General features: G+C 43.3%; 1 long non-coding RNA gene across 1 annotated transcript in view; it reads left to right on the forward strand.

The window, feature by feature from the left end:
* The window catches only part of LOC307202577, a 359325-nt gene that overhangs the window by 299 nt on the left and 331937 nt on the right, over positions 1 to 27089 (forward strand). The gene's annotated exons all lie outside the window — the stretch shown is intronic.

Raw genomic sequence — 27089 nt, forward strand, 5'->3', positions numbered from 1 at the left:
TATGCTTATGTAGACATTCAACGTGCTGAATGATCTGAAACCCAGATAGCAGAGAGAGTGACTTATCCCCTACCAACCAGCCTCTTCATTTCAATCAGCAGAGGAGGTTCTGAATGAGGTGAGAAGTTCGGGAACCTGTGGAAGAGCAGTTTTGGTCCTGGCTCTACAGCTGTGGAATGACCCCAAGGTGTGTCTTTTCTCTACGAAGCCATGTCTTCCACAATAACATAAGAAGAACCTGCTGGATGATGCCCGTGGCCCCTCTGGTCCAGCATCCTGTTCTCACAGTGGCCAACAGATCCCTGTGGGTAACCAGCAAGCAGGATCTGAGCACAAGAGCACCCTCCCCTCCCCTGGTTTCCAGCAACTAGTACTTAGAAGCGTTGCTGCCTCCAACTATGGAGGCAGAACATAGCCATCTTGGCTGGTGGTGACTGACAGTCATCATCAGGCTTTTAGAGGTGGAGAAGTATGGTAGGTGAAAGGTGCATGTATGGCATTGTTACTGTATGACTCGAATACAGTATGTATTTCATGTGAATTCAGCTTAAATGACTGCATTAGGTATTAGATTTTGCTGTAGTTTATTTTTTAGTACGTTGCCTGACAACTATTAAGGTGGTATAAAAACATAAATTCTGGAGGAGCAAGGGCTCAGTGACAGAGCATCTGCCTTGCATGCAGAAGGCACCAGCATCTCCGAGAAGGATTGGGGAAGGCTCCAGCCTGAAACTCTGGAGAACCAGTGCTGGTCAGTTTAGACAATACTAGATTAAATGAGCCACGGGTCTGACTTAGTATATGTCAGCTTCCTATCGGGGAAGAACCATAGCTCAGTGGCAGAGCATCTGCTGTGCACGTGGAAAGTCTGAAGTTCAATCCTGGTCATCTCTAGGTAGGGCTGGGAGAGACTCCTTGCTGGAACTGTGGAGGGCTGCTGCCAGTCACTATATACAATACTGAGCTGGACGGATCAATGGCATGACTCGGTATCAGGCAACTTCCTATGTTCTCCAGTTCTCCCATTTTGAGGAGTAACTTTAAAGAACAGAAAGGAGTGAATCAACATAGAGGATCAGCCATTTCATCCTGTGGTTCACCAGTTGAAAACCAGCTGTGGGCCCATTTCTTGACACCAGGCAACAAGTATTTAATAACTCATTTGGGAAGACACTTTAGAATTTCACACTTTTTTTTTTTTTTTTTTGGAGAGGGCATTTAGAGAGCTCTCTTGCAGTTTTCTTTGGAGAATGGCTTTGATCAATCCTGCTCACATAACCCTGGCTTGTGTTTGATTGTAACTACCTTATTTATTATACATGTCTCCATACAGTGATAATTGGGTTCATAATATCCTGTGCAGCCTAATGTGAAAATGGATTTTTTTTCCTGAATGGAAATGACTTATTTTTTTTTATTCCTCAGGGGGTTTGTTTTATCAAAACTCATGTAGTATTTAGCAAAGTAATCATTGCTCAATTGTGAAGCATGAAAAGTGTAAAATTATGATAATAGAAGTGGAAAGAATGAAAGCTATAATAGAGCTGACCTCATTTTGCTTGATTATTAATGGTGTTTCATCTAATTTACAAGGCCTAACCTTGTGTGATACAAATGCAGAGTACAAGTGTACCTTTTTAGCTCACAAAACTTAATTAGATTTGTAATATATCATATCCTTATTTTTTCCCCTCGTTAAGCAACAGGAACCCAAGGAATTTTTGCTAGGCATAAGGTAAACAGTGTTTAAAGAGTCAAGAAGTATTTACTTTTATTGGGGGTGGGGGGGCAGGGCCAGGGACAGGGGGTCAGACAAAGTCACACTGAAATCTTAGACTTGATCAGCGGTAGGGAATCTATGGGTCTCCTGATGTTGTCAGAGCAACTCCTTTCAGTCTCAGCCAGAATGGTCAAAGAGCAGGGATGATGGGAGTTGTACTCCAGTAACAACTGGAAGGCCATAGATTCCCCACCTCATCAATGGCTGAATGTAAGAAATCAAGAGAACTAGATCATACCTAACACACCCTCTTTCAGATTCTTCAGAAAGAGAGAGCTCATTACATTTCTAGGTAAGAACATAAGAAGATTCTGCTGGATCCTGCTGGATCAGGCTGGTTCCATTCAGGGCCGTCTTTACCTGGGGGTGCAAGGGGTGCGGGGTACCCAGGCACTGAAATCTGGGGGGTGCCAGACACCCACCGCTGAAGCCGCCTAAACTCTTAACTATCTACCTGTTATGAAATAATAAATAATTTTGATCAAGCTAGAAAAACAAAATACATATATACTGCACCTAGGTATTACCAAAATGTATACCTACTGTTTCACTAAAGGACTTTTGACTTTGTGTGCTCATTTACCAAAGATGCACCGCACGAGCGGTGGCGCTTGTCAGACTTGGGGGCGCTGGGCGGATCTTTGCACCCCGGCGGCGCATATGCCAAAGACCCCCTTGGTTCCACTAGTCCAGCACCTGGTTCTCACAGTAGCCAGTCAGGTGTCTATGGGAAGCCTGTGAGCAAGACCCAAGTGCAACAGCACTTCCCCGGCTGTGGTTTCTAGCAGCTCTGCCCTGGGAGTGGTGAACCCATGGCCTGTGGGCTAGATCTGGTCTGCCCAGCCACTGTACACTAGCCGCTTTCTTTGCTTCTTCTATTGACAGGACAAGGACAGAACATATCCTGCCAATTGTGACACATGGGATGCTCCCTCAAGTACTTGGGTCCAAGTAATTTAGGACTTTGTATGCTAATGCTTGAGTTGGGATCAGCCAGGATCAGGGTGATATGATCCCTCCTAACTGCACCCACCATCAGCAGCACTGAGTTCAGAGATACCCCAAGCTGTGAAAATGTTCCATATAGCAATATGCAGGAGTATCAATGGCTACTAGCCATGATGGCTATGCCCCGCCTCCACAGTCAGAGGTGGATATGCTTCTCAATTCCAGTTGATGCAAACCACAGGATGGGAGAGTGCTTTTGTGCTTGAATTCTGCTTTCGGGTTTCTTGGAGGCATCTGGTTGGCCACCATGAGAACAGGATGCTGACAACAGATAGCAGAGGCAGAGCTAGCTGCTTGGGCACCCAGAGCTGTGCATCTGGGGGCAGGGCTAGCTGCCTGTAGGGGTGGGACTAGACAGGGGGTGGGGCGGTGATGTCACCCCCCTCAGGGATGACACCCGGGGCTGACCACAGCCACCACAGCCACTACACCCTCTTCCTTCACCAGTGCTAGATAGGCCATTGGCCTGATCCAGAAGGCTCTTCTTATGTTCTTATAGAAGGCACGGATATTGAGACAGTATAATGCTCTCTATCTATTTGCAACTGAACTTATGGTTGCATGTTTACAGATGTAGCAGATTAGAGGGGAAATGTTCCCTTGAACATGGCACTGTTTGCTCTGAGTTTATTATTCCCTGATACTTCAGCTATCAGCGCCTTTTGCTTGTTTACCATTGCTATCTCGATTCAGATAACTTAGAAAGGAGAAGAACCTCTGTTGACTCTAGGTTGGCTGTATTTATGAAGTCCCCCCCTCTCAGTGATCCTCGACTCCCTTTTGCTTACGCTTTGCTATTTTTAAAACCAGCTGTCTTAAACACCTGTGCTATCTCACTCCCTTTCACCATGCCGTCAAGTTTAAAGGGGATTAAGCACAGGTTGGTTCTGTTTCAGGGAGTTGGTGGGAAGCAATTTTGTCAAGCAGGAAGCCACATTGGCTACTTCTGAGTCAACCCCAGGGGAGGAATTTGGCAGCTTTTGAAACCTGGAAGCAGGAAAAAACCCACTGAAAATTGGAGAGGGGAGGGAGCCATCTCTATGTATGAATACTGGAGTGTGGGTTTGCATTTTTCATCTGTGTATTGCTAGGCTGAAAGAAATCCTCCCAAATGCTGCTCTGTAAAGGGATTTGCAGCTGCAAATAGGCTCTATATTATCTTCTTTGAACTAATTTTGGAAGGAGCAAGGGTGGGGGAGGCAGCCTCAAAAGATGATACCCAAAGCACATACCAAAAAGAGGAACTGTGTAAAATATCTGCCACAAAGTTGATATCTGTTGAGTGCATTGAAATAATTTATATCTGAATCTGTGTTTTTGTAGGCTGTACTAAATAGACTCTAGTTGGAACAGAGGAGTCATTAATTTGGTTTGCTTTTTGCAGCGAATCAACCTAATTAGATGTTCCTGAACTTGAATGTGAATTGGAATACAACTGCCCTGGCTCCCACCCCAAAACATGCAAGCAGAGTCTCTTATTTGTATGAAACAAAGCTTTATTCAGGCTCTGCAGCAGGCTTAGCAGCAGACACAGGGATCCAGAATCATGGTTCAGGAGCAGGGCAAGTAGTCCAGAACTGAACAGAAGTGATGAAGATCCCCCAACAAGTTTCCATGCCATACCCACCAAGCTGTTAAAGGTAAGGCACAGTGTGCTCACTTGTGAGACTTGCTCGCCTTTTGGGAATTCTGGGGTTGGAAATGTGCATTTCTTTGAAGTGGGTGGGTCTGATCCCAAGCTTAAACCTCAGGGCTCCTTCCAACTCTACAATTCTATAATTCTAACAGTGTGATGCAGCAACAATAACAACTATGCAATTCTAGGCTGCATCAAGTGAAGTATGGTGCCCAGATCAAGGGAAGTCATAATACCACTCAATTCTGCCTTGGTTGGACCCCACCTGGAGGACTGTGCGCAGTTCTGGGCACCACAATTTAAGAAGGATACTGATACGCTGGAACATGTGCAGAGGGCAACCTAGATGATCAAAGGTCTGGAAACCAAGCCTTATGAGGAACTGTTGAATGAGTTGGATATATTTAGCCTGGAGGAGAGTGGGAGTCAGGACAGGAACCCCCTCTTCACAGAGGTGAACCTGGAACCTTCATTATGTATTTTTTGCCATTTGGTGAAGATGTACCTCTTTCTCTTTGTGAGCAGTGGGTTCAATCCTGCTGGTTATAGGGGTTTTCTTTGCTAGTGTATTTCCTGCAGGAAATGCAATGGCAAAGCAGCACCTAATAGGAACTGAACCCTCTGCAGTGTGGTTGTGGGGGGTCATATGTTTTATTAGGTTTTTAAAAAATAAATTTGGGGCTGGATTCTGGTCAGGCCAGGTGTTCCCTGGGCGGGCCTGGGTTGGTGGAAGGCATGCACAGCATAATAATAATATAAATGATATGTAAAAACAGCAGTATTACATTCATATAACATTCGCCTTGTGCAAATTTCACCTCTCTTATCCCCCAACCTTATACTGTATACAACATCTCTCACATCAAATGTAGAAAAAACTCTACGCCCTGAAAATAGAGACAATGCCCGTACTTTTGTAACCCAAGAAAATCTGTAATAAAAACTGCTTCTTTAAAAAATTACCTAATAGTTATAAAACACATGCCCTTCTAATTTTCTACCTAAAATGGTTGGAACCAATTTGAACCAATTTTAGCTATTTGTTATTGCACATGAAATTTCCCCCAGCAATGAAATAACAGCTGATGCCTTAGTTTGGATCTATCCTGCATTAAGAGAGAGGAAGAGAGAGAGACATTTAGAGATCTCCAGTATATCAGCCATCGTATTAATCACACCATTAATCTTTGTTTTACCACTGACAACTCCAGTACAACCCCAGATAACGGGAAAGTTGCAAAATGCCATCCCAGTATGTTCTTGATTAGTATTTATGGCCCTAAAAATTACAGGCCCGGAGGTTAATTGCAACGAGAGGACTGGCAACATGCCTTGGAACTATCATTCCTATCTAATTAATGTAACATAATTAAATAAGTTGAAGAGTTGATCGGATTTATTTTATTTACCTTTGGATATCTAACCTGCCTTGAAATCTCAAGTGCATACCCATTCTTTTTAGAAAAAGGTAAACTGAAACATCTAAAATGATAATGTGATGGATACAATTATCTGGTTAAACTGGGAATTGGGCAGATGGCCAGTTCTAGAACAGGTTGTGCTCCCTGAAGTGGAAGGCACATAGCTTTGGGTTCCTCCTTGATCCGGCATTGAGGCCCAGATGACATCAGTGGGAAGCAGTGGCGTAGCGTGGGTTGTCAGCACCCGGGGCAAGGCAAGTAATTTGCACCCCCTAACCCGTGGATTTGCGCCCCCTAACCCTAACCCCCAGATGTTGCGCCCGGTGCGGCCGGCCCCCCCTGCACCCCCCACGCTACGCCACTGGTGGGAAGGAGTGTCCAGCTGCAAGTGATTTACCTACTCCAGCCCTTCCTGGACTAGCATAACCTGGTCACAGTAGCTCACCTTCTCATAACTTCCCTATCTGATTACTGTAGTGTGCTTTATGTAGAGCAATCCTTGAAGACAGCCTGTAAGCTAGAACAGAATGAAGCCACCACAGTTCTGAGCAGTGCAGATATTTTGAATTATGCAATGCCATTCCCATTCTAGGGTAGGGGCAAATTTACCCCATTCTGCTCCCTTGGGAGGCTCTTCTCCTGAAACAGGGAAGGGGAACTTCAAGATTCAGGTTCCCCATGGGGCCATTTAGAAATGGGTGAGCATCCTATTTAAGGGAGCCACCTTCCTAGCATCTTTCTTCCCATAATTGCAATACTTGTCTTCCTAACCCTTTAGGGGCTGAGTAGGATTGTTTTTTTGGGTACTTCTCAATTGGCCTTTGACATGCTTTTTTTTTGCCTACTCCACATTGCCTTCTTTGGGTTGAATTTTGGTGTGTTTGGGTAAAGGGCAGTATACAAATTTCAATAATAATAATAATAATAATAATAATAATAATAATAATAATAGGTTTTTTGTATATTGGCACTTAATGTGGCAGATAAAGGAATGAATTCATTCGTAAGCACCCCAAGGCATGCTTCTGCTGTTAAGGAGCAGGCAGAAGGCTTTATCTCTGATCTCAGCACTGTAGTGCTTAGCACTGAGATTGGAAGAGAAAATCCCTCTGCCTGACCTCTGAGTGTAAAAGTCAGATTTTCTCCCCATCCTCACCCCAGTATGGAGCAATACTGCTTTTTACTCTTACAAAGCAGGCAGAGGAGCATTCTCTCTGGTTTCGGGCTTAGAACTGAGATAAAGAGATCACTCTCTAAGGTCCAGGAAGAGGAACTTCATCTCCTTATCAAAGTGGCATATAAGGCTATGGAGCTGGACGACCTTTTCCCACAGTTTGCTTGGGCAGAGCCAACCTTTAGGTTATTCAGCCCTGTTCTAAGCCTCTCACAGGATGCTTCTGTCAAGCCTGCAGGTATAGCTCAGTTGGTTAGAGCATGGTGCTGATAATGCCAAGGCTGATAATGCCAAGGTTGCAGGTTCAATCCCCATAAGGGACAGCTGCATAGTTTTGCATTGCAGGGGGTTGGACTTGATGATCCTCAGGGTCCCTTCCAACTCCATGACTCAATGAAATAAAGTATGGCTACTAGTGAAGTGGATGAATTGGGCTGCCTTAAAAGATGTGAGGTACTGCTGAGCTTGAATAAGATTTCGAGGAGCTCCTTTCAGCAATTCTTTCTTTTCTGATTCTGGTTCCAGTGTGTATAAGGAAGCTGCCTTATACCAAATCAGCCCAGTGGTCCATCTCAATATTGTCTACAATGACTGGCAGGATTTCAGACAGGGAATGCTTCCCAACTCTACCTGGAAATACCAAGGTAGCTTCAGCCTGGGACATTCTGCATGCAAAGCAGATTGTTTCCCACTGTGCTACAGCTAATTCATCCAAGCAAATTCAAAATGGGGCAACCCCAGCTCCTGAAACCCTAGCACTGAATGACTTATGAGCATGAGTTGAAGTTCCATTTGTGTTGCAAGCTAAACATTACTGACTGAGCACCTCTCTCTCTCTCTCTCTCTCTCTCTCTCTCTCTCTCTCTTGGAACAACCAGATAACTTATCTCAATGCAAACCTTCTTATCAAAACCCTCCATCCCAGAGGCTAGGTGTATTCTCTTGCCATTTATAATGATAAAAATTAACAGTGTTGTATTTATCAATGAAACCAACAGAAGTACATTGCCACCTACCATTAATCACTGTAGCTGCTCCTGATATGAGGGCAATTGGCTTTTCCCTGGGCACCTGCCTCTCTCTCCCAAGAAATTATGACCCCTAGCAATCACATATTGCCAAAGCCAGGGAAGAAGCTCACAAACCCAGGAAATAAAAGGAGGCAATTCAGAAACAGAGCAGGAATCAATTTGGGTGGGGGGTGTGTGTGTAAAATACTCACAGAGTCTTGAGTCAAGGCCAATAGTAGGAAACACAAAAATAGTTTCTGGTATGGGCAACTGGCTAATTCCGTAGTAATTCTTACAGGACAGGTGTATGGGTTGCTGTGCTATGATTAATAGGACAGGATGGAGGGCAAAACCACCTTAAGAAAATATAAGAACATAAAGAAAGCTCTACTGGATCAGGCCAGTGGCCCACCAAGTCCAGTATCTTGTTCCCACCATAGCCAGCTAGATGCCCCAGTATGAAGCCCACAAGCACAAGAGCTTCTCCTCTCGTGGTTTCCAGAAACTGGTATTCAGAAGCATTACTGTTTCCAACAGTGGAAGCAGAACATACCCATCATTGCTTATAGCAATTGATTGTATTATCTTTCATGTACTAGTCTTTTTCTTTAAGCCATTCATCTTGTAAGGAACTTTATTCAGCCCAATGATGTAAACAGCCCTATGGAAAATCCCCTCTTGCCCTCTGTACCCTGGAGAAGATGTAGTGTTGCTCTTTCACCCCTGGGTCAGGCAAGAGGGGCCTGTTCCTGCCCATTGCATCTGCAATGTGAAAAGCATGCAGCTATATGCTTACACAACTCCACAGTACCAGCACGCCCACTCCACCACATAATAAATGCAAGCAATCTTTTATGTTTGTAAAACATAAACATAAAAATCCCAAAGGCAAATGAAACTCACCTTAATTATGGATTTGCATATTCTTCTTGTGCTGCAGATGGCAACATGGATGAGGGAGAAAAAAGCAGTATTAAGGGGAAAGAGGAGGCTGGTGTTATTTCTATAACATTATGTCTACTATCAACAGGGTAATGTTTAAAAGAAATTGCTTGTTTGCGTATATGTCCCACTGTTGCTACTAAATTTGGAAGCCAGACCTGTTCAATAGTCCTTTACTGTCATTATTCATGATGCTGTTCCCAACATGTTGTTAGTGGATAACTGAATTTTAAAGCACTGCTTGGACACACACAGAGAGAGTGCTTTGTTAATGGGGTGGGTGAAATGGTAACACAAAGCAGATTCAAGACAGGCAAGGGTTTCACTCAGCAACTTTCACTCAGTATGGAAGTTGCTGCCACCAGATGTTGTGATGGCCAGACATTTAAGAGGGGGTTAGACAATGTCATTCCTGCCAACCTAGCAGTTCGAAAGCACATCAAAGTGCAAGTAGATAAATAGGTACCACTCTGGCGGGAAGGTAAATGGCATTTCTGTGCGCTGCTCTGGTTCGCCAGAAGCGGCTTAGTCATGCTGGCCACATGACCCGGAAGCTGTACGCCGGCTCCCTCAGCCAATAAAGCGAGATGAGCGCTGTAACCCCAGAGTCAGTCACGACTGGACCTAATGGTCAGGGGTCCCTTTATCTTTAGACAATGTCATGGAATATAAGACTACTAACTGCGATGGTGGCAGACCACAAGGGTCATCTAGTCCAACCCCCTGCAATGCTGGAATCATTTGCCCAAAGTGGGGCTCAAACCCACAACCCTGAGATTAAGAATCTCATGCTCTACCGATTGAGCTATCCTTAAAATCATGCAGTCTCTTCAAGTCTTCTTTCAAAAACAACTGGCACAATATGGGATGAAACAGATCTCTGAGCAAAAACAAAACTGAAATGGGACACAGTTAGGCGGCTCAGCCCTTTCCTTGGAAATAGGCAAGAAACTGAAGGCTGTGAGAAATTGAGGCGGCACAGTATCTTGGAAAACAGCAATAACAGCTGCAGCAGAGCACTGCAACAATTCTGCTTCACAGATAAGGCCAGGTAACTGTGAAACAGACGACAGGACTTCTAGAAACATTGCACTATGATCTCAAGAGAGGCTAAGAAATAAAGCAACTTTGAAGAAAAAGGCTATGTTCTCTTCCCCCCCCCCCCCCCCGCTCGCCACACACACCTTGCCCCAAACTGCCTTGCCTATGTTCTGCATGACAGGAACCCATCCAGGAGTGAAAAATGGGTTCCATCATGTGACTGAGCTCTTGCGGAATGAGTTCAGTAGATACAGCAGCTTGACACCTGGCCAGCTGTGCCCCTGAGGGCAAGGTTAGAAAGCCAATCCCTTTTGTCAAATAGGAGTCTTAACCGTTTGACCAACTAGGTGAGTCTGTACAAACTCGTCAGATGATTCCTCCATCCACCTTCTGATTGCTTTCCCTGATGCAGAATCCCACTTCACCATTTTTGTGGGATTGTTGCATGCCTTCACTGAAAAGTGATCACACAACACCCTGTTGTTGTTGTTGTTGTTGTTGTTGTTGTGTGTCATGCAAATTCAGTGTTAAAGAACTAGCTATGTGGACAGAAAAGTTCCAGGTTCAATCCTTGGCATCTTTCAGGCAAAGCCAAAATGCTGTCCACTTTGCACATTGCAAAAAATAAATATGGCATTTTTCAGAAACTGGGCTTGAGCTAAAACTCCACAATTTTGAGCTTGAAACAACCTCCCTTTTTTTGAGTGACATATTGACACCCATTGAGATACATCCCACCAGTTCATTTGCATTGCTCTTCATTACTCCCACTCTCTGTTGCCTTGGCTTGCCCCCAGTGATGTCACCATTGGCTACACAGCTTTGCAATGCCAACATATTAGGATGGGCTATCTCCTTTTGACAACACTTTCCCTCACTGTCCCTCATAGGTACAATCATGCAGTCACATCCAACAGACTACATGGTGGTGTGACATGCTATTCATGGCATCCCTAATTTACTTCGACTTAAATAAATGCATGTTGTCTGAATCTGGAGAGAAAAGAAGGAAAGAAATCGTTTGAAAGTGGGAGAAAAGAAGTGCTGTGGTGAGTCCAGACTCAATGATGACCACTTAAACAAAGCTGGGGTGGCACCTCACGCCATACTCCCAGATGGACAATGTGTGCTATTCATAATCCTGTCATTTGGTCAGGATACTAATCGTTCACATGGAATATGGCAAAATAAGGGAATCAGAATTGAAGAGTTTGAAGGGACCCCGAGGATCTAGTCCAACCCTCTGCAATGCAGGAACATGCAGCTGTCCCATACAGGGATTGATCCTGCAAACTTGGCATTATCAGCACCATGCTCTAACCAAGGGAAGAACCACTGTTTGCTGCTAGAGCACGTTTTGCATGCAGACAGTCCTAGGTTCAGTCTCAAGCATCTCCAGATAGGACTGGAAGAGACTCCTTGCCTGGAATCCTGAAAGCTGCTTCCAGCCAGTGAAGGCAATACTGAGCTAGAGGGACCAAAGGTCTGACCAAAGGCAGCTTTTTGTGTTCCTTCCTAGGTTCCATCACTCAGTGGTTAAAGTGTCTGCTTTGCATGCAAAAGGTCCCCGCTTCATTCCTGGTAGCATCTCCAGGTAGGGCTAGGGAAGATTCCCTGCCTGAAACCCTGGAAAGCTCCATATAAGTAACGTTCCGCTAGCTGGACCAATGGTCCGACTTGGTATAAGGCACCTTCCTTTATTTCCTATGATCCTATTTGCTCTGGGAGTTGAAAACTACAAATATTTGCAGCCCGCCTTCATGTATTGGCCATACAAAACCATCTCAAATGGATGAGCACTTGGCGCACCTGACGAAAAGTTCCCCCCTGTATTTGTGCTGCTCCAGTGGCCAGGCAATTGCATCCTTAGCATTTGCATCCATAATTTTTCATAACAATAATGCGCCCTAATGCACACACTATATTGCATCTCAGCAGGACCAAAAGGATCCCAGCATCGTTCCTGGAGCATTTAGAAGAAAGCAATTATCAGAGAGCACTGGGCACTCATCCGCCACCTACTGGGGAAAATTAATAAGCTTTCTGGGGCTTGTGGTTCACCTTTCACTTCCCGCATTCATCCTACAAACAAGAGACAAAGTCGCAGGTGTGTAGGAGATCAAATTTTAAGTGGGGTTTTTAGCTGGTAAGCAAATATCACTGCAGCTCCACAAGTGCGTTGACTTCATTCAAACAGATCTGGAGTTTAGGCTTTGCAAACAATCACACCAATATTTATCCGCCGTAACAAGTGTATTTTGGGGGAAGCAGGAAGTATTCACCATTCAAACAATATCCTGCATCTTGATGCCTCTAGGGCATGGTTGGGAGAACTTTTTCAAGCTAACGTTTACATCTTCCTTCTGGGCAAACATTCCAGGGACCCATGGCAGTGCTGGGCAGGGCCAGGGGAATACATGAGTAGAGCAATGAATGTAAATTTTATCTTTATACACACAATCACTTTCTACCACCACCACCCAGCTCTTTTCTCCATCTCAGGCAGTAAGAGGCATTACCAGATTTATTTATTTATTTATTTAATGTATTTACAGGTATATCCGGCCTTTCTCACAAGTTGGTATTCAAGGTGGCTAATAATAGATTTATTTTTTTCTAGGGTGGGTGTTCTTAAATTCACTATTACCCTCTCCCACATTTCAGCCCTGAACACCATCAGTAGATACTGAAGCATAGCTTATATTGGCTCTCATACTCATCTTGCTCAGCCTGGTAAACAATTACCTAACTGTAAAAGCAGGATGCTCGACTAGATGGGCCATTTGCCTCATCCAGCACTGCTCTTCTTATGTTTTTATAGCACAGGGTTGTTTCTTTGTTTCCTTTAAAGAAAAGAGCTTCTCTTATCTAAAAGGAGACAGGGTTTGATGAGTGCTTCCAGAGTTTTTAAGTCCATCTGAGGCCAGTAAAATGTATTGTCTCACCTGCTTTCAACCCCTTCCTTTGGTGATATCATCTAAGTTAGATAGCTCCATAAATTTCAATGGGCCCACTCTGACTAATGTTGCACTCTGCTATTAAAATTAAAGAACGACAGGCTAGATGCACGTGAAATCATCAAATAAGCACCCATCATTCCTGATCATTGGCCAACCACATACCCCTGAAATGGAAGATTTTGTCAAACAGAGGACTGTCCCTTGTAAAGTAGGACACATGACCACCCGGTTTCAAACATCACCCATTGTGGCATGTGAACTGGCTCTGCAGAAGTGGCAACTGAGTCACCAATGTATGATGAGGCCTTAACACTGATGCTAATTGATGCAACCAGTGAATGTCCAATATGTTTGGAGCTATAGAATGAGACTATTGCCACAGGCAGCATGAGATTATGCTTTGCAAGATAAGGGTTTTTTGTTTTCTTTTTTGTTTTTGTTTAAGTCTCTTGAATACAGGGCCATCTTCTTCTTTTCAAATTTTACAGTTGGCTGCAGCTGTCACAATTCATTTTTTATAGGACATCTTTTCCAGAGTGGTACGTGATAGCCCTGACCTAACATGTTACTATGTCTGAGGTGTCACATTTAAAGCAGGAAAGGTAGAAGGTTTTATGAGGGGAAAGGAGGACACACTCCGAGTAGTGTGTGTGTTTGACACACAGAGAGAGGGATCAATAAAGAAATTAATATCTGAATTGTGATTCACAAAACCTGCAACAGGATTTCCCCTTGCAATTTCTTGCCACAGACTTATATATATATATATCCTTCTGTCTATTGTCATTTTAAACCGTAATTCTTTTTGCAGTTCCATTTCTGCAAAAAGACCCAGAGCATCTTAGTCTGTGTGTTTCAGTGCATGGGTCCAAGGGACAGCATAGGCCTACACAGTTCTTCTCAGAAGTAGGTCCCATGGATTTGACACGGGTGGCGCTGTGGGTTAAACCACAGAGCCTAGGACTTGCCGATCAGAAGGTTGGCGGTTCGAATCCCTGCGATAGGGTGAGCTCCTGTTGCTCGGTCCCTGCTCCTTCCAACCTAGCAGTTCAAAAGCATGTCAAAGTGCAAGTAAATAAATAGGTACCGCTCTGGCGGGAAGGTAAATGGCATTTCCGTGCGTTGCTCTGGTTTGCCAGAAGTGGCTTAGTCATGCTGGCCACATGACCTGGAAGTTGTACGCCGGCTCCCTCAGCCAATAAAGTGAGATGAGCACTGCAACCCCAGAGTTGGCCACAACTGGACCTAATGGTCAGGGGTCCCCTTTACCTACTCCAAGGTAAGGGACTGTGTGATTGCAGTCTGCACTCTAATCTAATCTAGGCCAAGCAACATTGTGGGTTTCATTGTCTTAAAACAATATCCTTTCTTATTCTGAGACTGGTGGTACTGTTTCAAAGACCAGCAAATGCAAAAAAACAAAAGGAGATGAGTTGAATTAATGGTGGAAAAGGCTATTAATGGCTACTAACCATGATGGCTACGGACCTCCTCCTCTGAATATCACTTAATGGGGATCACAATGGACCTTTAGTCTGATCCAGCAGGGCTCTTATGTCAAGGGAAGAGCTCCCATAGGCTTAGACTAGGGTTTCCCAAACTTGGGTCTCCATCTGGTTTTGTACCACAACTCCCATCACCTCTAGTTAGCAGGACCAGTGGTCAGGGATGATAGGAATTGTAGTCCAAAAACAGCTGGAGACCCAGGTCTGGGAAATGCTGGCTTAGAGCTTTATAAAAGAGCCAGCTTTTTTATGTTTCTTTTTTCTCAAACCCACTTTCCCCTGTCAAAAATTAATGTGAGAACTCATTCTTCTCCTCCGTGTCCATTATCCTTCAATGCAATATTCTTGGTTTCCTTCACTGCACCAGATGGACACGGTCCAGTTGTTCTTTTTTTCATTATGCCTGAAGTCCTCTCCATTTTTTTATTTTTTTATTTTGGCTTCCAAACAAGTCATGTTTTGAGAATTGTTGAAGACCAAGTGGCAGCAGTTACTATAGACTGCAGCTCAGGGAATTAAGAGGGAAATTAGCTTTTTCAAAGTGTGAGAGGGCCATTCAGAGCTTTCCAATGCAAACAGAAGCTACCACTAGGCTTCCCTTTTCTTAAAGGATGCGTTGGGGAATTCAGCAAAATCCATCATCTTCCCGCTAGCAGTGTTGATGAATGCTCTCATTAACATGGTCTGCTGTTCCATGTCATGTGCAGCACTGGAAGAGGTTGAGCCTCTGCCTTGGCTCTGCAGCTTTTGCCAACAATGCTGGATGGATCCAAACCACAGAAGCGATAAAAGAGAAAGAAAAGAAATACTTTAAAGAAAGTGTCCCTCCCCCTCTGACAATTGTTTCCGCTTATAAGGCAGAATTGCTTCAACTCTTAACACCCTCGGCCACTTAGAGGTCTTTTGGTCTTTGCCTGTTCACCCCTTGTGTCCCCCAGCCAAAACAATTATACCAGGGGGTGGGAAACCTGCAATTTTAGGCTCACTTGCAATCCTAATTTCAAAAGACCTCTTCAAGTGATCATTCTGGGTTGCAAGCAAGAGCAATCTTTCCATACCCTGGCAGTACACTGGGTGGGGACGAAGAGAGGGATTGTGTGTGTGTGTGTGTGTGTGTGTGTGTGTGTGCCAGAGAGGAGGAAGGTAGGTATTGGAAGAGAAAAGTGAGGGATGGGGAGAGAGAAATTCATAAGAACATAAGGAGAGCCTGCTGGGTCAGACTAATGGTCCATTAAGTCCAGCATCCTGTTCTCTCAGTGGCCAACCAGGTGTTTCTGCATACTAGCCTTTGTGCTCAAGTCTTGCTTATTTGCTTCCCACTGGCATCAGCTTGGCCACTGGGCCAGACTAGATGGGAAATTGTGCTGATCCAGCAGGTTCCATATCCTCCAACATTTGTCTAATGAAAATAGGGACGTTCTTGTTAGAATTCCTGCTCCATGATTGCAGTCATGGGATTTTTGTCTATCACATGACGGTGTATGTTTTGACTCCACAGAGTGGGAAGTGACGGAGACAGGATGTTTGTATTACTGTGTTCCTTGAAGTGGGACTATTGCCCTTTGTTTTTTTCTCTCTTTGCTGTCTGATGCTAGAGAGAGAGGGAGCCATGTTGCAGTGCTCCATGTGTGTTTATATGTAAATAAAGAAGATTAGCCAAAATGCTGAGTTGCTGAGGTCTGTTACGCAAAGCTGTGAAGACTCTGAGGATCCCTAAGTGTGCTGATGTCTGTTGGCATTGGTTGCTGTGATGTTCGGGCAGAAGAAAGCTTTTGAAGCTCCCGAACGATCGACCAGGAAGGAGGGAAAATGCCAGTTGGGCATGTGTCTCTACCAATGGCCTACGCGAGTGTAGGACGAGCTCCTGACAGGCCTAAATAAAACCAGGATATTCTGGGATCAAATCAGAAACCAGGATAGCTTATGTAAATTCAGGGACTGTCCCTGGAAATAGGGACAATGAGGGTCCGAAGTTCATGTTATGTTCTTATGCAGGGCTCTTGGTCCTACTTAGACCCATGGGTGGGAGTCCCCATCACTGCTTTAGGATTCCCCCCCCCCCGCTGTAAATATATATTTTTTACTGCTGCAAATCTCAGGGTTTCTTCAAGTCTACTTGTGGGTGGCAGCATTTGGGCTACATAATTGTGAGCCTTTGAAGACATTATTTTGGATTTAATATCCACATGATACTCACCCTTAGATTGTAAAAATCAGTGCTTCAGGTGCGATGGCCAATACACCCGAATCCAGAGAGTTAGTTATTGACACACATGTCAAAGGCTTCATTTGTTTTCTTTGAGATGAAGAAGGTTCCTAAGTGCAGGACACCACGTTGCATTTCCTCTTGCTGGTGGGTTAAACAAATGAGAGACAAATACATACAACACTTTCCCCTCATATATTCAAGATTTCATTGGTTCCCTTGGTGGTCCTTGAACGAGGAACAGTTTCAACTGATCTTAACCTGCCTCTCAAAAGAAAGTGAAATTTAAGCAGCTTAGCCAGATACTGCAGCACTTAATAGAATTAATGGCAGAGGTGGTCCAAGCCAAGAACACGAGACTGAAGCAAATGTTTTATTTATTTTTATTTTATTCCCGCTCCATCAGAATTTTGTAAGTCCTGTTTTGCACCCATAGAGAGTGCTTTGTTAAAAATTTCCAAAACAGCAAGCCCATTTTCTCACTGTCAGAATAAATGCTTAACTTTATTCAATTGTCTGAAGTTTGTTTGTGTGTGTGTATGTGTGCACGCGCGCATAAGCAGGGCTGGATTTAGGTTTGATGAGGCCCTAAGCTACTGAAGTTTTTGGGGCCCTTTATATGTCCAGCTGTCCTTTGTCAACAAGTTGTCACTGTTTTTTTGTGCTGAACATATGCTATATGGTAATTTATGGACCTAATAGGTATCTAAAGCCATTTGCACATGTTGCCCTGCAACCAGTCCATGCAGAATGTAGGCACCCTATATATATAGAAATGAGCAAACCAGTGATATTTTAGGGAGCAGACAGGAACCATTACTTACATCATAGGAGCTTACACAATACAAAACACTGTTGCTGTATGTAGGTTTTATTTTATTTGTTTTTTATCTTATATTTTGGAAATGTACATCCAGTGTTTTTTTTCTTTAAATTTTTTTGGGGCCCCCAAGAGAGTGGGACCCTAAGTTATAGCTTGTTTAGCTTATACGTAAATCCGGCACTCTCTCACTCTCTCTGTGTGTATGTGTAGGTTTAGAGAAATGTTGCCCCATATACTAGGATACACACTGCTGCTGGTGCCTAGTTGCAGAAGCTTTTCAACTTCTACTACAACCAACCTCTGGTTGGATTAATGTGAACCCAATTCATTCATGACAGACTTGCTGAAATGGACTGCAGAACATTCCAATACCATTCCAGTTGACCCTACTGCCTTTGATCCTACAGCCCCCACCAGCTTCTTAGGGGACAGAGAGAGAAAGAAAGAGAGAGAAGTTGCTCATTCCAGCAGAAGGGGGTTTGCCAATTAACTGTTCCATCTCACATTGCCCTCCAAACAATTTCGCAGCATCTCCTAGGCACACAAAACAGCTAACAATGCTGACTGTTGCACAACCTGCAGCAACTGGAAATATTTAATGCTTTTAAATCCACGCAATTCTGAAAAAATAAATAAATTGGTGTAACCTTATCCAGTGTTGTGTAGTGGTTAAGAGTGGTGAACTGGGTTCGATTCCCCACTCCTCCACATGCAGCTGCTGGGTGACCTTGGGCTAGTCTCTCAGCCCCACTCACCTCACAGAGTGTTTGTTGTGGGGGAGGAAGGGAAAAGAGATTGTTAGCCGCTTTGAGACTCCTTAGGGTAGTGATAAAGCAGGATATCAAATCCAAACTCTTCTTCTTCCTCTTCTTCTTCTTCACCCAGCACAATGTTGTGTTTCCATTTTTTAAAAAAGAATCTGTCTGAGTCAGGGATAATGCAAATTGAATGGTTAATGTGCACAGCAACCGGCCATTGTGCACATTTCCCAGAAAATATACAGTTTCTTTATCATGCAAAGATGATCATTCACTATGAGGTGTGATTAATGAGCACAATGGACCGTAGTTATGCACGTTAACCACTCAACTTACATTACCCATAACATACACAGAGAATGCAGTACTCCTCCTTTGAAAATAATCCACAGGGGACAGGCTTCTCTGTGTTTATTTCAAGCATATGTGCTGCACATTTTCTGTGGGTTCTGCCCCTTGAGACACTGGGATTCACCCTCTTACCCATGAGGTGTGTGGGGGGGGGGGCTTGGGAAGCTAGTGGACTTGTGATGCTCTCACTTTTGAGGGACACCTGAACAACCACTGCTTTTTTAGGGCACGAAGCAGAACTAAGCATGGCATTAATGTATGCCAGCATGACCCTCATTATCTTTGGGGTCATTTGTCTCATGTGCCATCCATTTGAGGTATGTCCTTAACCATAGCACAAAGGAACAAAAGCTTGGTTGGAAATTAAAATGCTTCCCAGTTCTATCAGCTTTTATTGCATTACAATGAAGGTAGATAATTTAATTACATTTTCAGTGAAGGACGTTTTTTATATATTCAGTAGAACACTTGCCAGTCCCCCCTTTAAACTAGTGCTGCAGTTGTATTTAAATACCAAAGGGGACAGGGCTACTTAATTTCTTGATAGATGTTATTAAAAAAAACACCAACCACCCTACAGAACATTACTCAGCTGAAATGAGGACAAAGTTCTTCATAAACGCGTGGAAAAAATGAATGAAATGTAATATCAATATAACGTATGATATCCAACTAACTCATATTCAGGATTGAAATCAATGATTTTGATGAGTGTGACTTAGCTGGATGCCTTCACAGAGGGGGCTGTGGTCTTCCTTGATTCCACTACAAACTGACCTGATCTATATATCCTGGACTAATGCACTGATAAAGGACACAGTTACACACTGGATTTCACACTTTAGCAAATGCTGTGATACAGTTCGAAGTACTTATTTTTTAAAAAAATGTATTTGGGAGGAAATAGGTTTAGAAAGACTTTTACTTGAAAATTTGTTTTAAATGCATATATATTTAAATACGCATGTTTGTGTACTTCCTTTTAAAATGCAAATTAATGCAGAAATGGAACTAATGGGTGAATCTATGTGGAAGTGACATCCACCCCCAGCTTCCCCATAGACCTGCTGTTGACTCCATCCTGCAGATCTGTGGAGATTCTTGAGAAAATTTCTCAAAACTTGTAATTGATTTCTTTTCTTCACTAACAATTTTTATTCAAGGCAGAAGGGGAAAGAAAAGAAATCTCAAGCTAAGTTTATTAGGCCACGTCTACACCACACATTTAAAGCACTATGATACCATTTTAAAGAGGCATGGCTTCCCCCAAGGCTTGTTAAGGGTGCTGAGAGTTGTCAAGTGCCTCCTGTTCCCCTCAAAGAGCTACAATTACCAGAGTGGTTTAACAACCAATATATCTTCACAGGAAGCTCTGGGAATTGTAGTTCATTGAGGGGGAAAGGGACTTTTTTTCTAGAAGAAAAGCATTTGTTAAAAATGTGTAACTTGTTGCAATAACTTCATGGTTAGTACTGGCCCCTTTTCTTAACAGAAGAAAACCACTGATTACACCCCAAATGAACCCCAAAGTGGGTTTTCTACCACTTCAGTCTATGTCCATTCCATGTAAGATCCAGAAAAGTGCAAAATCTGAAGGATAATTGTATTTTGATCCATGGTGCAATTAAAGTCTGTTTGCTTTAAAATGCAGAGCAAATGAATTTCTCCGCCATTCCTATTATAACATTCGGGGAAAGGAGCACATTTGCATTGCTGAGTTACGGAGTTAAAGTCACACTTTAAGAAGTTGCCTCCCTGAAAAATACCAATTTTTGGGGGATGAGAAAATGAAAATATAATTCAACATTCCCTGGAGATTAAACCAAAATCCATTCACAAACTCCCCCCCCCCCGGATAATGGTGCAGCTGAAAAACTTCACATGGGGGACCACCAATGATTTACTGCCTCATTTCACTTTTAATTTAGTGACTGTATTCATTCAAAAAGGGGGGCGGGGGGAGAAAGAAAGAAGTAAGGTGAACCACATGAACTGAAAAATTTAAACACCTTGTTAGCATTACAGATGGTTTTCTCTACCAAATGCATTGTTTTGTCAAGGAAACAGAGTATTTCATGGACAATTTCTTCATGAAGATGCGGTGGGCTGTGTGCAGGGCTTTATAGGACAGAAATAGAATATACAGTGGTACCTCGGGTTAAGTACTTAATTCATTCCGGAGGTCTGTTCTTAACCTGAAACTGTTCTTAACCTGAAGCACCACTTTAGCTAATGGGGCCTCCCACTGCCACCGCGCCGCTGGAGCACGATTTCTGTTCTCATCCTGAAGCAAAGTTCTTAACCTGAAGCACTATTTCTGGGTTAGCGGAGTCTGTAACCTGAAGCATATGTAACCCGAGGTACCACTGTATACAGCTTTGTTTCTGGCTACAATTCAGGGTCAATGTGAACAGGATAGTGTTATTGCCTTTGTACTCCCCATGAAGTGTGTGGAGGGCGCTGTTATTTGCTGACTTGGAGGGGAAGGTAAGGCCATTTTTTGCTCTTAACCTGAAAAAAAGAGGTGGCTGAAAGGGTTTTCCTTTTCTTTTTACCCTTCCTTTAACAACAGCAGCAAAGGTGTGGTGGTCTCTTGAGGCAGTGCTTGGCTGCTCCTGGATGGTGTTGTGGTTAGATTCAGGCTGAATCTACACATATATAAAAAACGCTGTGAAAAGGCTTTTTTAAAAAAGTACACACACACACACACACACACACACACACACTCTGAATTTGCCATTAGCTCACCATCGCCATCTAGTGTCACATTTGTATAATGCACTTGAAATGCACTTGAAACGTTATATTTGCAGCTGTAGAGCTGAGTCCTCAGTCAGTCACAAAACCACAAAAATACAGAAATAAAAAACAGTATCAAGGTACATTTCAGCTTGGGTGGTTCCCCAGCACACTGTACATCATGCTGTGAGCCATCCCTAGGAGTTGTGAGGAAAAGGGTTGTTATAAGATTGTAGGGTTGGTTTAGATAATACCTTCAGGTCCTCTCCAAGCCTGTGGTTTTGTATCAGTAAGATGGGGGGTATGTAGTATAAGGAACTGCTGAAGTAGCCAACCCAGTTAAGTTAAATTAATGGCCTGAACCAAGCCTGTTAAAGCTTCTGATTTCCATGTCTAAATCGTTGGTCATGTACAGATGGGAACAGCTAGCTAGTGATGTTTCCAGAAGGAGGGGGCAAGCTTTCCTCTGGAAAGCTGGAAGTCATCTCACCCTAGGGGTAGGAGAACAATAGGCCAGGGGCTAGTCTGGTTTAGTCTCAGATGGAACTGAGAGCTGGGGAAACACAAAGGCTGGACTTGCTTTTTATGCTGAGTTCAAATCTATGACTTTGGTATCCTCCCTAGGAACCTTACGAGGAAGTAAGATCTCTTAGAGCATTAATGCTGTGAGTCCTTGCATTTTATGCTCAGGCTGCATATGCGTGTTGATAAATCCATATATCAAAAAGACACCACAGACTTCATTAATTTTCATTCCAATGAAAATTACCCCAAACATAGTTGTGCTTTTTCTCCCCTACCAGTTTTCTTCATTAGGAAGTCTGACCAAGTCAGGACTTGTTGTGGCTCATGTTTTGCTTGGTCCAGCTTTTCTTTATGCATTATTAAAAGCTCACCACCAATAGTTCTCTTGTGGGTTTCAAGGAGGGGCAGTATACAAATTTAATAAATAATTATAATTATAGTTATAATATTTCCTCCCTATTCTCCCACCACAAACCTCTCATAAATAGCAATGCAATTAGCAGTAAAACGATCCAGTGGAGATGAAAAATCAATGATTTAATCGTACGGGAGAATTTAAGCCAATATTCTAGTGCATGTTATAAAGGCCAATCACATTTGGTACATTAAAATCAACATAAACCGAAAACTAGCCTTGCAAGTAATAAATGCATTTTCAATAAAACCTCACTAGGAAAACACCTGGTCTTTAAATGCATCACACCTGCGAATCAATGCACCACCCATGTGAGGTATGAGGTCTAATAATGCACATGATATTGAATAGTTAAATCATTATGCAAGTCTGTGTCTTCCTCTTTAATGTCCATGGGGTTGGTTTTTTAAAGGATTTATATGCAGTGCATTGTGGAATAATTCCTCTTTCAGATACTGTTGATCCAGTTGCGGAGAAGTGATAGGAAGCAGTATCCCTGTAAAACTATGTCGCTACAAACTACATCCTTTGTGCCACCATGAACTACTGCCATCTCTTCAAAATGTCTTAACTCCAGGCAAATCATATCCTCCTTCGGTGGAGTTTCAGCAGTCGTTCAGAGCTTTCTGGAAACAGAAGTGCTGTTATAAAAGTCAGAACTCAAACCAGGAGCCTCTGGGGCACCAAATTTCATAGAATCATGGAATTGTACAGGTTGAAGGGGCCCCAAGGGTCATCGAGTCCAACCACCTCCAGTACCAAAAACCAACCACAATCACTGCCAAAAAATCCCTGACAGATGGCCATCTGATCTCTATTTAAAAACCTCCAGTGAAGGAGAGTCCACCACCTTCTGAGCTAGTCTGTTCCACTTTTGAACAGCTCTTGTCACCAGAAAGTTATTCTGAATGTTAAGTCATTTCTTGCAATTCCTACTCCCTGGAGCAGCAGAAAACAAGCTTGCCCTATCTTCCATGTGAGAGCCCTTCAGATATTTGAAAATGGCTACCATATCACCTCTCCGTCTTCTCTGTGCTAAACACTGGGACTGAAAATATTAAATACTAAGTGGGTTTTTAATATTTCAGATAATAAAATAAATCATGCGTGCTTCTTTGTGTGCAATATTTCCCCCTAATAATATTAGGGACATGCCGGTAAGTAATCACACAGTTTGAAGATGGAGTTAACTCTTAGCAAAAACACGATTTCCACAGACTTGGTTGGATGTCATGCCTAATGAACAAAGCAGCTCATTCATTCCCAGTGGTTTTACTCCATGAAAGTCAGTTGTTGAGACTGAAAGTACCCACCTCCTCACAGCTGTCTTAAGTCCCCTCCTCTCCAGGGCTTTTTCCAAGTAATCAGAGACAGTGCCTGTGGGCAGCCAATCTTTCCCCAGGCTCTGAGCCTTCTTTCCTTGGTGGTTCCTTAGCTGGTTCCTCCCACCATTCCTCTGAGTCCAACCAGTCCATGACAAATATATTGCATGTTTGCACATAATTTGTTCTCATATATATGTATTATTATGCACACTTTCCCACAATATACACTTTTCTCAATATATTTGTTGGTTGGAGGATTGCATTACAAAATTTGGAGTAGCAAAAATTTCAGAAGATGTCTGTCTTCTGATTCACGTGTTATTTAACAAAGTGAAATTTAGGTAAATTTGCATTAAAATAAAATAACATTTCTCCCTTTCTCCAATCAGAAAGTTGCCTACTAATTACAGACTTCCTGAATGTTCTGATGCTGTTCATAGCGCAAAGCAGTATCAAACATGTGAATTCGGAGTGAAAAGTTATTTAAATTATGCCTTTAAATATATATTCAAGTGTGATTCCCCCCATGCAGATTTTTGTTATTGTTTTGTATTACAAATTAGTGAGAAAAACAGGATGGAAGAGATTTATGGGCAAAGAGAGGTAAAAGTGACCTCAGCTAGAGCTGAATGGAAATTACTCTCAGAAGATGTTTTATGATAAAATTAATGAGATTTCCCCCCCTCACTCCGCCACCCTCAAAGCCCTAGAATGATATGGGTTGTAGATTGTGGATTGTGTTGGATGTAAAATAGACTGATTCACTTGCATTTGCTTGCACAATCTGTGTACTGGAGTGTGCTTGAGCCCCTGAATGAGGGCCTCAAGACACGAAACTTCCTTGTTTTTCCAGACTATAGCTTCATGGATTGCATTCTAACTTTGCAGTCCGAAGGCTTATCCTCATAAGATTGCTGGCTTGGATAATTAACACTTGAAAAGCTAACATAGAGAGAAGCCTGTCACCGTGATAAATATCTGGGCTGAATTATTGATAAAAGGAGTCAGGGTGTTATGATGTCTAAGAATGTCCAAATGGGTTTTGAGTGGGGGTGGAGGGGGGCTCGGAACACCACATTACAGCACATGACAGACCGCTGCAAAATCTTATGTCACATAAGTTCCATAATTGCTAGAGAAATGTGTGCTTTTTATAGCGTTGGCCCATGAAATTCATAGAATGTGTCAAGGGATAAGTTACTGCAGTCCCGAGGCTGTAATCAGATTATTAGTGGGAAGTTTGACAATTTTTGCTTGGAACACGAAATGAATAGCTCCAGTTTCTAAGCTGGAGCTGATTTCGCTGAGTCCAAACCTGCACACAAATCAGGTGTACCTAGATCCACTGAATTCAATGGGTTCAAGAGTGCTTAATGCCTATGTGTGTTTATGTATTAGGGCCAGGGATGGCACAAGTATTCACCCAAAACTGGCTCAGAATTGAACCCTTGTAGTTTGGAGAACCTGATCCATGCTGGTTCTGCTTCAGCAAGATTTGCCCTTCTGTATGCTTGGCACACAATTATCAATTGGATTACTTCTATGCACTACTTCCAGTGAGAGGCAGTATACCCCTGGGTACTACTTTCTGGGAATCACAAATGGGGAGAATTCTGTTGCATTCATGTCCTGCTTGTGGAATTCCTATAGGCTGTTGGCCACCATGGGAACAGGATCCTGGACTAGATGGGCCTTTGGCATGATCCAGCAGTCAGGCCCTTCTTATGTTCTTATGAAGCTTATCGAAGCAGTTGCACCCTCTCATTATGAGTATGGAGGGTTATCTGAGCACATGGGAGGGGGGTAGACTGAAATATGATACTACAGGATATGGAAAAGCATGAGACTTAGGGTTTGGTCTAAATCGAGTGATTGACAGATTGCAGATTAAAAGTCTCTACACCTTTTGAATGCATTAGAAAGGAAGAAGTAGGCTGAAATTCAGTCTGGGAGAATTAACTCTATTAATCCATGTACCTTGCCCAGGGAGTTATGCAATTTCTAAACGATACCTTTTTAATGTACCAATTACACTTTTGAAGGCAGTTGATAAATGACTTGCTATCTTTATGTGGAAGGACAAAAGAAGGAATGGGAATGCCGCATCAGACACTGCAAATATCAAAAGATAAAGAGCTCCAGGGTAAGCTTGCTTCATCTTCTTCACCTGCAGAAGCAGAAAAAGGAAGCAATTTAATGTGCTCTTGGATCAGAAAATTGCAAATGTATCATCTAGGACTCACAGGTTCAAATTCTTCTTTGTTAAGGACCTAAGAGAAGCCCTCTCCCACCAGAGCAATGCATCCTGTTCCATGGGCACCAGAGACTTGTTGGGAAGTAGAACGTGTCTGGTGAAGTCACAGCAGGTGCAGACTGGTCAAGATAGGCAAAGTTAAGTCACAGGAGGCAAGGTCAGCTCAAGAAGGTCAAATCCAGTCAAGGTACAAGCAGCAAGGTCAGAAAAGCTTTCTTATGTAGGCAACAGATGAAATCAGGACCGTGGATAGCTCCAGCGTAACCTCAGTAGCTGAAGCTATCTCTGGCTAAAGCACCCATAGGAAGATGTTGTCAAGTCTTATGTAGGCTGACAGTACATGTAATGTTTGGTACACCTGGAGGAGCTGTCTTGGTTGTCAAAGGACCCTCCCCTTTGAGAGGCAGGGGAGATGGAGAAACTGCCTCTCAGTTTGATGATTGTGGCAACTATGTCCTTGGCTAGGAGGGCCTCAAATACAGTAACTGCAGATTTCTCCCTGCAAAGGAACAGGACTAAACCTTGCCCCCCTCAGGGTCCTTCATCACATATTCCTGAAGTCAGGAGTCATGGCACAATACACCATCTATTCCAGAATCCTGTTTCATCTGTGGCCAGCCAGACACTCTGGGAAACAAGCAACATGGGGTATGGTGACAACATCCGTCTCTCAGAAAATGCTGTCCTTGGAAAATGGGAAGGGGATGGAAGATATATGGATGACAATCATGGCAACAAAACAAAGCTCTCCTTGCTTTTCTGTGTGGTGCAGCTGAGTCATAGCTGTTAAGTGTCCCTTATTTGAAGGGATAGTCCCTTATTCCAGCACCATGTCCCACTGCTGTTCCTTATTGATGGATGTCCCTTAAATGTCCCTTAAATGATGTCCCTTAAATTTCAAAGGAAGCAGCTCCTCTTCTCCCTCCCTGCCGGCCAGGGAGGAGGGAGGCTCCAACTGTGTTGCTTGGCTGTGTTGCTCACCCAATAAGAAGTCTAAGAATGACTGGGGGTGGAGCTTGCATGCCTTGCGTGTGGCTAGTTAATGCAAGCTGAGGTGGGTTTTGAATGCTGGATGCCATTTTGTTGCACGTGCTGCTGCAAACTTTGCAGTGCAAAGCCAGGCCGGGGAGCCATCTTAAGTTGAGGCTGCATAGGCCTTGTGGTGCATGTGATTCAGATTCTATTCAGTTGAACCTCTGGTTACAAAGTTGGTTGG

The sequence above is a fragment of the Podarcis cretensis genome, assembly GCF_951804945.1.
Source record: "Podarcis cretensis genome assembly, chromosome: 14".
Lineage (NCBI taxonomy): Eukaryota > Metazoa > Chordata > Lepidosauria > Squamata > Lacertidae > Podarcis > Podarcis cretensis.